Source organism: Tursiops truncatus, chromosome 14 (genome assembly GCF_011762595.2).
Source record: "Tursiops truncatus isolate mTurTru1 chromosome 14, mTurTru1.mat.Y, whole genome shotgun sequence".
Lineage (NCBI taxonomy): Eukaryota > Metazoa > Chordata > Mammalia > Artiodactyla > Delphinidae > Tursiops > Tursiops truncatus.
Window position 1 is genome coordinate 21,002,010 of NC_047047.1, and position 8,491 is coordinate 21,010,500.

The window sequence follows — 8,491 nt, forward strand, 5'->3', positions numbered from 1 at the left end:
TGATTTTCTAGTTTGGGGCTTAGGGCCTTTTACTTAGGTAGGGAACCTAGAAAGATAAACAGATTTGGAGAGGAAAGATCATGATAAATTTTAAACATGCTGATTTTATGATTTTTATGGCAATAATCAGTTGTGTGTGATAGACAGAGGAGATGCTGGTTTAGATATTTGGATTTTTAAAATAATTAATAGATAATTGGAACTAAACAAATAGATGTGATTTTTTCACTTGGATATTTCACATGGCAAAGGACGAAGGGAAAGGACATTGACATTTAACAGATAAGAATACAAAGATCTCACAAGTGAGACTGTGGGAGTGTCTAAGAGATAGAAGAAAAAGTGTGACAATCCTGAAAAGTATGGTGCGTGAAAGCCAAAGGAAGTGTCTTTTACAAAGGTTTGGTGTTAAGGTGATACGTAAATGTTAGTAAGAGGTCAGGTAACTCTAAAATTGGGAACATATGTATTAAATTAAAAGAACTTTGCTGTGACATGACTGGCCAATGGGCAACATTGTAATGGCAAAGGCTTCTGTAATCTGGTATGTGTTTGTGAATAATTTTTATCTAAATATAGTTGAATATATGTAATTAAACAGATAAACACTTATCTAGTTGAAAAGGTGAAAAATTAGGAAAAATCCAAATAAATGTAGAAAAATAAGATAAAGCTGGTTCACCTTAGTACACAAAAATTTGTGAATTTTTCTTTTGATAACATGGGCTAGAAATTTGGCACTGAGTTTCTAAAAACAGCAACTAAAAAAACTCCCAAACAAAAAATATGATGAAGTATAATATGTAATGAGTCCATTAGTTAAAAACATAAAAGTGGCCCAAAGGATGTACATAGAAATAAATAATATATACATATATAAATAATATAATTATTTAAATATAGATAAATTTATATTTTATATATTTATAGAAAATGTATAATAAAACACATTATTTAATTTATTTTTTCCATAGACTTCCAGAGATGTATGCATTACAGCATAATGAGCCATGGCAAAAATAGTACTTACAATATTCCTCACTATTAAACATAAACTGAAAAAGCAATTTTATAACAGGCCAGATACCTTAGTGCAGGTTTGCAACATTCTTAGCCTGACTCTTCCTAAAGGTAAAATTCATAATGTATAGTTAAATGAATGTACCTCCTGCATTTTGAGCAATCTTCTTTAACATTTTCTGTCTCTCCTGAGACTTCCATGAGAGATGGGTGGCTGAAATTGCAGATTATATTCTCTGTCAAGAATCTGGAGTGCAGTTATGCAAAGTTTCTGATTAAGGGTACAATCATGCAACTTAGTGGTAAATAGAAAGTGGGGAAGAGGCTGGCTTATTCCTGTACAAACTCAGGAGGCTAATCAGTCCTAAATGACTGACCAATATGATTCAGTGTAGAATTGGATCCAAACAACATCTGTGGACAGAGTCATCTTCAGAAATAATTATGGATGATTGAGATTGCAACAATCTATGTCATAAAATTTACCCATACTAATTATAGTCTAGAGGTTTTTTTCGCAGCTGATATTCTCAATTGCTCTTCAAGGGTACACAAATCATGCAATTCCTTACTAAAAGTAAGTAGATACATTTCTTAAAAAGTGTTCATCTAAGTAAGCTTAGGATTTAAGCTGTTTTAAAGAGCTATATAATTTAAGTCAATAACTTTTGAAGTAATGTTTGTCAAAAATGTTGATATTATTGTCATCTATTCGTGGTTCTTTAGATAGTTAGCCAATTGACCAATGAAGTCATTCTTGTATGTAACAAAAAAGTTATGTCATAAGCTTGGAGAAAATGTGTTTATTCTTAATGACAGGCTGGAATGCATCCAGCTCATCCAAAATAAATTTTGAGTAATAAAAGTAAAAATTAAACACAGAGGGGTTTCCAAACAAATAATCTTTCACACCACTTAACATTGTTATCTGATTTGCCAAAACACTATACCTGTGGACATTGACACTCAGGTGATGCTAAAGCACACGTCTTATAAAAGCACCATTAACCAGCATTGTAAAAATGGCTCATAGACTTTAGGCATAACCAGTTCTATTTATGCAGTTATAATGTGTAAAATTCAATAAAATTTTCAGAAATCTTATATTTTTTCCAACATATGTCTTGGTGAAGGAGAAAGTAACAGGAATACCCATGCTGAAAGCCTGCTGACTCTTCATGGAAAACATAGGCGTCAGCCACTTTAAATTATATTTATTGAACAGCCATATGTTTCAAGCAAATGGAACAGATTCATGACAAGGAATCAATCAGAATCCCATGTAATTTTATTACCATTTTCAGCAAACAGCTCATTTGGACAAGACACTGCATTCGTTCATTCATTCATTCATTCATTCTCTAAATAGCTACTGAGTTTCTCCTTGGTTCCAGTGACTCAGCTGGGTGAAAGTCTGGGGATACAGTAGTTAGAAAATGTTTTCTTAGCTCTAATGGAGCTCACAGTCTAATAAATCATTTAAGCTCATGATTTTTGAGTGATTTTTATGTGATTGGCATTGTGTTAAATGTTTTACATAAATTACTTTATAATTATCTTGGTAAATCTTTGAATGGTTATTATGTCTTATGCATAATTTTCTTGGTTGGCATATGGAGGTGCAGAGAATTTAAGTACAAGTTGTCTAAATTCACATAGCTAGCAAGTGTCAGGGCTGGGATTTAAAGCTGAGAAGTCAAACTCCAGAGCGTTCACATTTTGTCAGCTGCTATCTACATGATTTGAGGGCAAATCAGAAAGAGCTTTCAACTCTGAAATATTCTCCTAAACCACTTTTGTGTGAATATGATGTAACAACATATTCTAGAATTTGAGAAAGATGATTCAAGATTTTACCTCTGAATCTGACAGTTTTCAGCACTGCAACTTTAAGGATATTGTTAATCTTTGGGGGTTTTAATCTAATTTCCTATTAAAATTAGCATTAATAAAGTAACATATGTGACACTGGGTTCCAAATAAATGACAAATTAATTCTAATTTGATATTTTAAGAGAAACTGGGTTCTAACTAGTGTCTCCTTGAGAAAAAGCCATATTGGAAAGGGGTCTGTGGAGGAGTGGACACTTGGATGAAAAATTAATAATAATAATAACATTAAAAGAGGAAATTGGAAGCTACCTAAGACAAACTTCTAACTTTTTATTTTGCTTTAGGATGGACTTGCAAATGATGGTTAAATAATACAGGCCATTCTGTTGCAGATATCTGCAGAACTCAAATTTTAATTGAAATAGTCTTCAGTCCAGCTTAGGTCTGATCTTTGGATTTTTCTCCTGGGGTATATTTCTATGTTTTTTTGATATTTAGAGTGAATTTCTCATTGGGATGATGTAATATCAGTCTTCTATGAAGTTCAGAGATCTATAACATAGCTTAAAGCATTTTTCACCCTGCAGGACCAAATTAAAGATGAAAGGGGATGAAGGGAGAAATGTTCATTGAAATATAAATATTTAATCTTTATTAATTCTTAAAGCAGGTAAGATGGAGTTTTTAAAAAGGTGAATTGTGTTATATAAAATCTTGGTATTTATGATAAGAATATATTTCCTACAGTTGGTGACTTCTGAAGTTAAAAAAAAGTCTACACTGGAAAATTTGTCAATTATGTTCTGAATCTTAACTGAGATGATCAGTTTGGGATAACTTTTTAATTAGTTTAATGCAGTTAGGATTATCTCATATGGGAAAGCTTCTGCAAGAAAGTATCTTTGAACAATTAACTTTGCAGAAACATACTGAAAATGTTTACTGGAAACAATAAAGCACTAATATACATTCCCAGTACTCTATTCCTTTATCTTCCTCCAATTGCTTATTCTCTTTTTATTACTAAAATTCTATTGAAGACCTGACAATAACTGCAACAAAAACACAAATTCTCACAACACTGAACTATAAAACTGATAATCAACATAATTTGAAAAATTGGAATGATGCTCTAATAAAAGCACCTGGTTCAAAAAGAGAAAAACAAAACATAACAAAACAAAACAAATGTGTGTCTCATCTCAGAAGCTGCCCAGAAATCTCCTCTTGAAACTGTCATCATCCTACAAGGATACTGTAAATCACATTTTCCATATGCAGACTCAGAAACCTGGGTTCTGTAGCTCTAGAAAATGGAACAGCGAGCATGGTGGAGGGTTGGTGCTCCCTCTTCCTCCTGCTGTCATCTTTTTATTAGATACTCAATTCTCAGAAAACAACTCAGCAGGGCACAGGCACCAAGTAGGTGCTGAGTTTAAGTTTTCCTTTTGACATGTAGCTCTTAGAAATAGTAGGTTTTACTGTAGGCAAGAGGGAGCAAGAATCTGTATTATTTTATGTGTAGAAATGTAGATTTCCAGGTAGTATAAATATGTTTAGAGCACCCTTTTCAAGCTTTTTGAACATTCCATTACTAAAAAGTGACTATACATCTTTCCTACTAGTATATTAATTTCTGAATCTTATAGGTATGACTATTGCAATATATCATTTACATTATGAAGAGTGGGCAACATGTAAGTTCAAGATCTAAATAAAGTTTAAAAAATATCTATTATATTGTCCAATGGCATAATACTCTTCAATACTTTAAGTGAGAGAAATTTGATTACATTTAATTTGTAATTTCAAACTATCGATTGGATGTTTTGTGATGCAATGGCTCCTATGTGTGGTTCGAAGTTAATTTCTCTACATGGCTTTATTATCTGTCATAACTGAAAATGATAGTCCATAAAGGGATATACATCTAAATGAAAATAAGACTTCAGTGATACTACTTAATAAATTTATTTATTTTGTATTCTTTTCTACCTATAATGCAAAGTTTTATGTAAAAATGTGTTTGGAAAGCTTCTGTGATGATACCAAGAAGCTTTTCTTACAAAGCAAGTGAAACATATTGCATTTATGTGCTTTTAAGAACTAAGTTTAAAAACCACAGTAAAATTTCACAGGAAGGACCTTCACTGGATGATTTTGAGTAGATTAGAATCTTTTGCTTGTTAAGTGTGTACATTTGACTTTTCATAGATGATATTGTTGTTTAGTTTGGGTAAAAAACATTTAAATTGAAAAGAATATCAAGCATTTGCAAACTCCCCATAGAATGTGTTTCCTTTATAAAAGAGCTACTTTCTCACTTGCAGTAAAAATGCAACTTTCAACTTAAAAGAACAGATGAGATGTGAGATTTTTTTTTTGCAATTATATCTTCTAGTAATTAAGAAGTGCTGGAAAAAATAGGCCTGAGTCAAAAGGACACAGAAGCCAACCTTAATGAATTGACTGAGCTGTATGAACCAAAGTTGGAACAATTTTAGCAACAAAATAAATAATGACAATATTGGATTATAATGCATAGAATAAACCAATATCTATGCATTCATACTGATATAAATAAATAATTAAATAAATAAATTTTAAAAAGAGAGACAAGGGACAGGTCTTCCTTACAGAAGAATTTTAATTAATAATACAAAAAAGATGAAGGAAATTCGAAATCATCATTATGGATACAACATGGTGATAATTGGTGCAAGAAAGATCCTCTGATGAATGCCAAAATCAGTAGGCAAAAACAGGAGGAGAAAATGTATATCTGCAGTCTCAAAGTAAATAATTAAAGTGATATTTATTATTTATAAAGAGAAAAATTGTAACATTACAGTGGAGAAACATGGTAGATACCACCTTAACTACGTGGTCAAAATACACATCAGCAGTAAAAAGACACATCAGTAGTATGTGCCCCTGATATACTGCACTGAGGACATAACTTCTGTTGTATTCTTGATAAAAATTCATATCATTCTGATCACCAGGCAGCATAAGGCTAGCCCAAACTGACTACTATTTATTAAAAGCATCAAGATCACGAACAGCAGGGAAAAACTGAATAACTGTCATGGATTGGAGGAGACTAAGGAGACATGAAAACTAAATACAATGTGAGATCCTGGATTGGATGCTGGAACAAAAAATGGTGAAATGGGAAAATTAGTGAAATTCAAATAAGTCCTATACTTTAGTTAATACTATTGTACCAGTGTTTATTTCACTGTTTTTATAATTATATTATGGTTATGTAAAATGTTAACAGTAGGTGAAGCTGGGTGAAGGGTACACGTAAACTCTCTGTACTATGTTTTCAACTTTTATGTGAGTCCAAAATGATTTCCAAATGAATATTAAAAAATATCCTTCTAGAATATAGCTAGATTCTTTCAACACAGAAAATAACAACAAATTTGGAACATGAGTCTTTGTTGAAAATAAAAAAAACAGTACAATTCACTTTACCAGTGCTTTATGGACTTTGCCATGAGACTGGTGAGCTTTGTGCTATACAAAAGATTTTCATACTACTCTCACCTCATTTCATGGTACTATGGAGATTATCATATTTAGAAAGCTTTATTTTTATAAGCATAACTATTTTCTGTGATAACCTCTAATACTTTGTACCTTTCTGATTTCATCTGTATTCCTGTAACATGGCTTGACTACTAATACATTTCACATACATTGCAGTCTCTGTATTGTTAGCCCAGGTTATTTCTGTTAGTTTCTTCAATGCACCTTGTTTACACCCAGTTTTTATCATAACATTTTTTATCATTAATGAAGCAATTTACTGTTGAGAATATATTTACACTGTTAATCTTCTCTTTAGTGTTTACAAAATGTAGTTCTTTATGAAGTTTATTATTGATATTTATGAACTGAATACCTTAAGCAGAGTTATGTTAAAAGCCTCTGTATTTCCATTCAACTATTGAGAAAATCTTACACAATTTATAGTTACACTTGTTTATTCTAGTCTTTAGCTGTTTTTTCTATGATTCTTTTAACAGTATTTGCCAAAAAATAATGCACCATCATTTTTCACCATATTGCTTTCTGTGTATTATTTCAGGCACGATCACAATGACAAAAAGATCAAGGGTTTACCCAAATACATAAGCATTTTTGTCTTTTGCTATTATGTAAGAAATTGTAGGAGAAACTTTGTCATGTTTTATCCAGTTGAGTATCATATGACTTAGAAAGTGTTGACTTAATTGCAGAGCTTAGTATCTGTGAGCTGGTTGGGTGGTTGATAGATCCCAACTACACCAACTGCTTCACATAGCCATTAACACCTATCTCCAGCCGTGATATATGCTCAGGACTCAGAGGTTTGATCATCTTCTTTTCAGAATAATTATGTTGTCATTGTTGTTTCCTAGTAATAAGGCTGAGGTAGAACTCATATTGGGAGTAGAAGTGTCAGCTTCGTCCTTTTCCCCTCAGTCTCTCCTACTTGTAGGATTAATACTCTCTTCACTCAATATTTTCTTTGATACTTATCTGGCAGGGGAGATACCATCATCAGGAAGGTAGTATTCTCTTGGTGAGGGTCCTTGCACTCCAGAAGTACTGACCTCTGCAATTTTCCCAAAAGTGGGAAACTCAACTGCATTACTTGTGGTAGTGGGGGGCTGTGTTTAAATTTTCACCTGGAGTGGGGGGAAGGTTTTTTTGAAGGAAAGTTTGAAAGCCACCTCTCAATTTTGTGAGGTTTGGTCTTAAAAAAATAATAAGCTTACACAATCTGTAAATTCTTTTGGCCAGGCATACATTCCTCTATGAGTCTCATTATTAAACCCTTTGGTGGTGAGAAACTTCCATTCAGAACACCTTTGTCTTTGCACTCCTTGCCTGATTGATTTAGAGTGTGAGTAGTCCAAGTAGGCAGGGTAGTCTATGATGCTACATATTTGGCAGTAGAAAGAGGATATTTAAATATGTGTAGAAGAAATTAGCTTACAATAGGCTGGAGATCTAGACTTATTAAATAGAACTTCAACAGTATTTGTGAGGATTGATAAACATAGAGCCCTCTTAGAAGGCTTACTATGTGGCAGGCACTCTTCTACACACATTATATGTATTAATTCACTTAAGCCTCTTATTTAAGGTATATATAACTCATTTAACTCTCCATACAACTAAGGTGTGGAGGGATACTATAGATCAGGGTTCCATCTCTGGACAAGGTATTGAGAATATAACTTGAATCTGTGACCTGTGTTCAGAGCTGTTGCTGGTAACATTATATTTGGCTGCCTCTGGAACATTTTTATTACTCTGATAGAAAGCAATCAGAGTAAACTAGACTAAATTTGAACAGATGTTTCCCTATTTGAGGAAGTGAAAAAAAAAGATAACTGAAGAAAATATCCTAAAAGACAACAACAACAAAAAGTTAATGATGAGTATTTCTGGAAGAGAAGTCAATGATTGGGGAATGGAAGGAGTGAGAATTTATTTCTTACCTTCCATACAGTTTGATATGTTTAACTGAATGTCTACATTTCTTTAATTTTGAGAAAATAAATTTGAGAGAAACAAATAAAATTAGCTTCTAACAAAACATTTACTATAAATCTCTTCTTATTTAACAGTTTTTGAA

General features: G+C 32.4%; 1 non-coding gene across 1 annotated transcript; it reads left to right on the forward strand.

The window, feature by feature from the left end:
• Nucleotides 1–7,378: 7,378 nt before the first annotated feature.
• Nucleotides 7,379–7,538, forward strand: LOC117307985 (U1 spliceosomal RNA). The gene has a single exon (XR_004521926.1). It is a non-coding gene; the product is annotated as a U1 spliceosomal RNA (small nuclear RNA).
• Nucleotides 7,539–8,491: the final 953 nt, after the last annotated feature.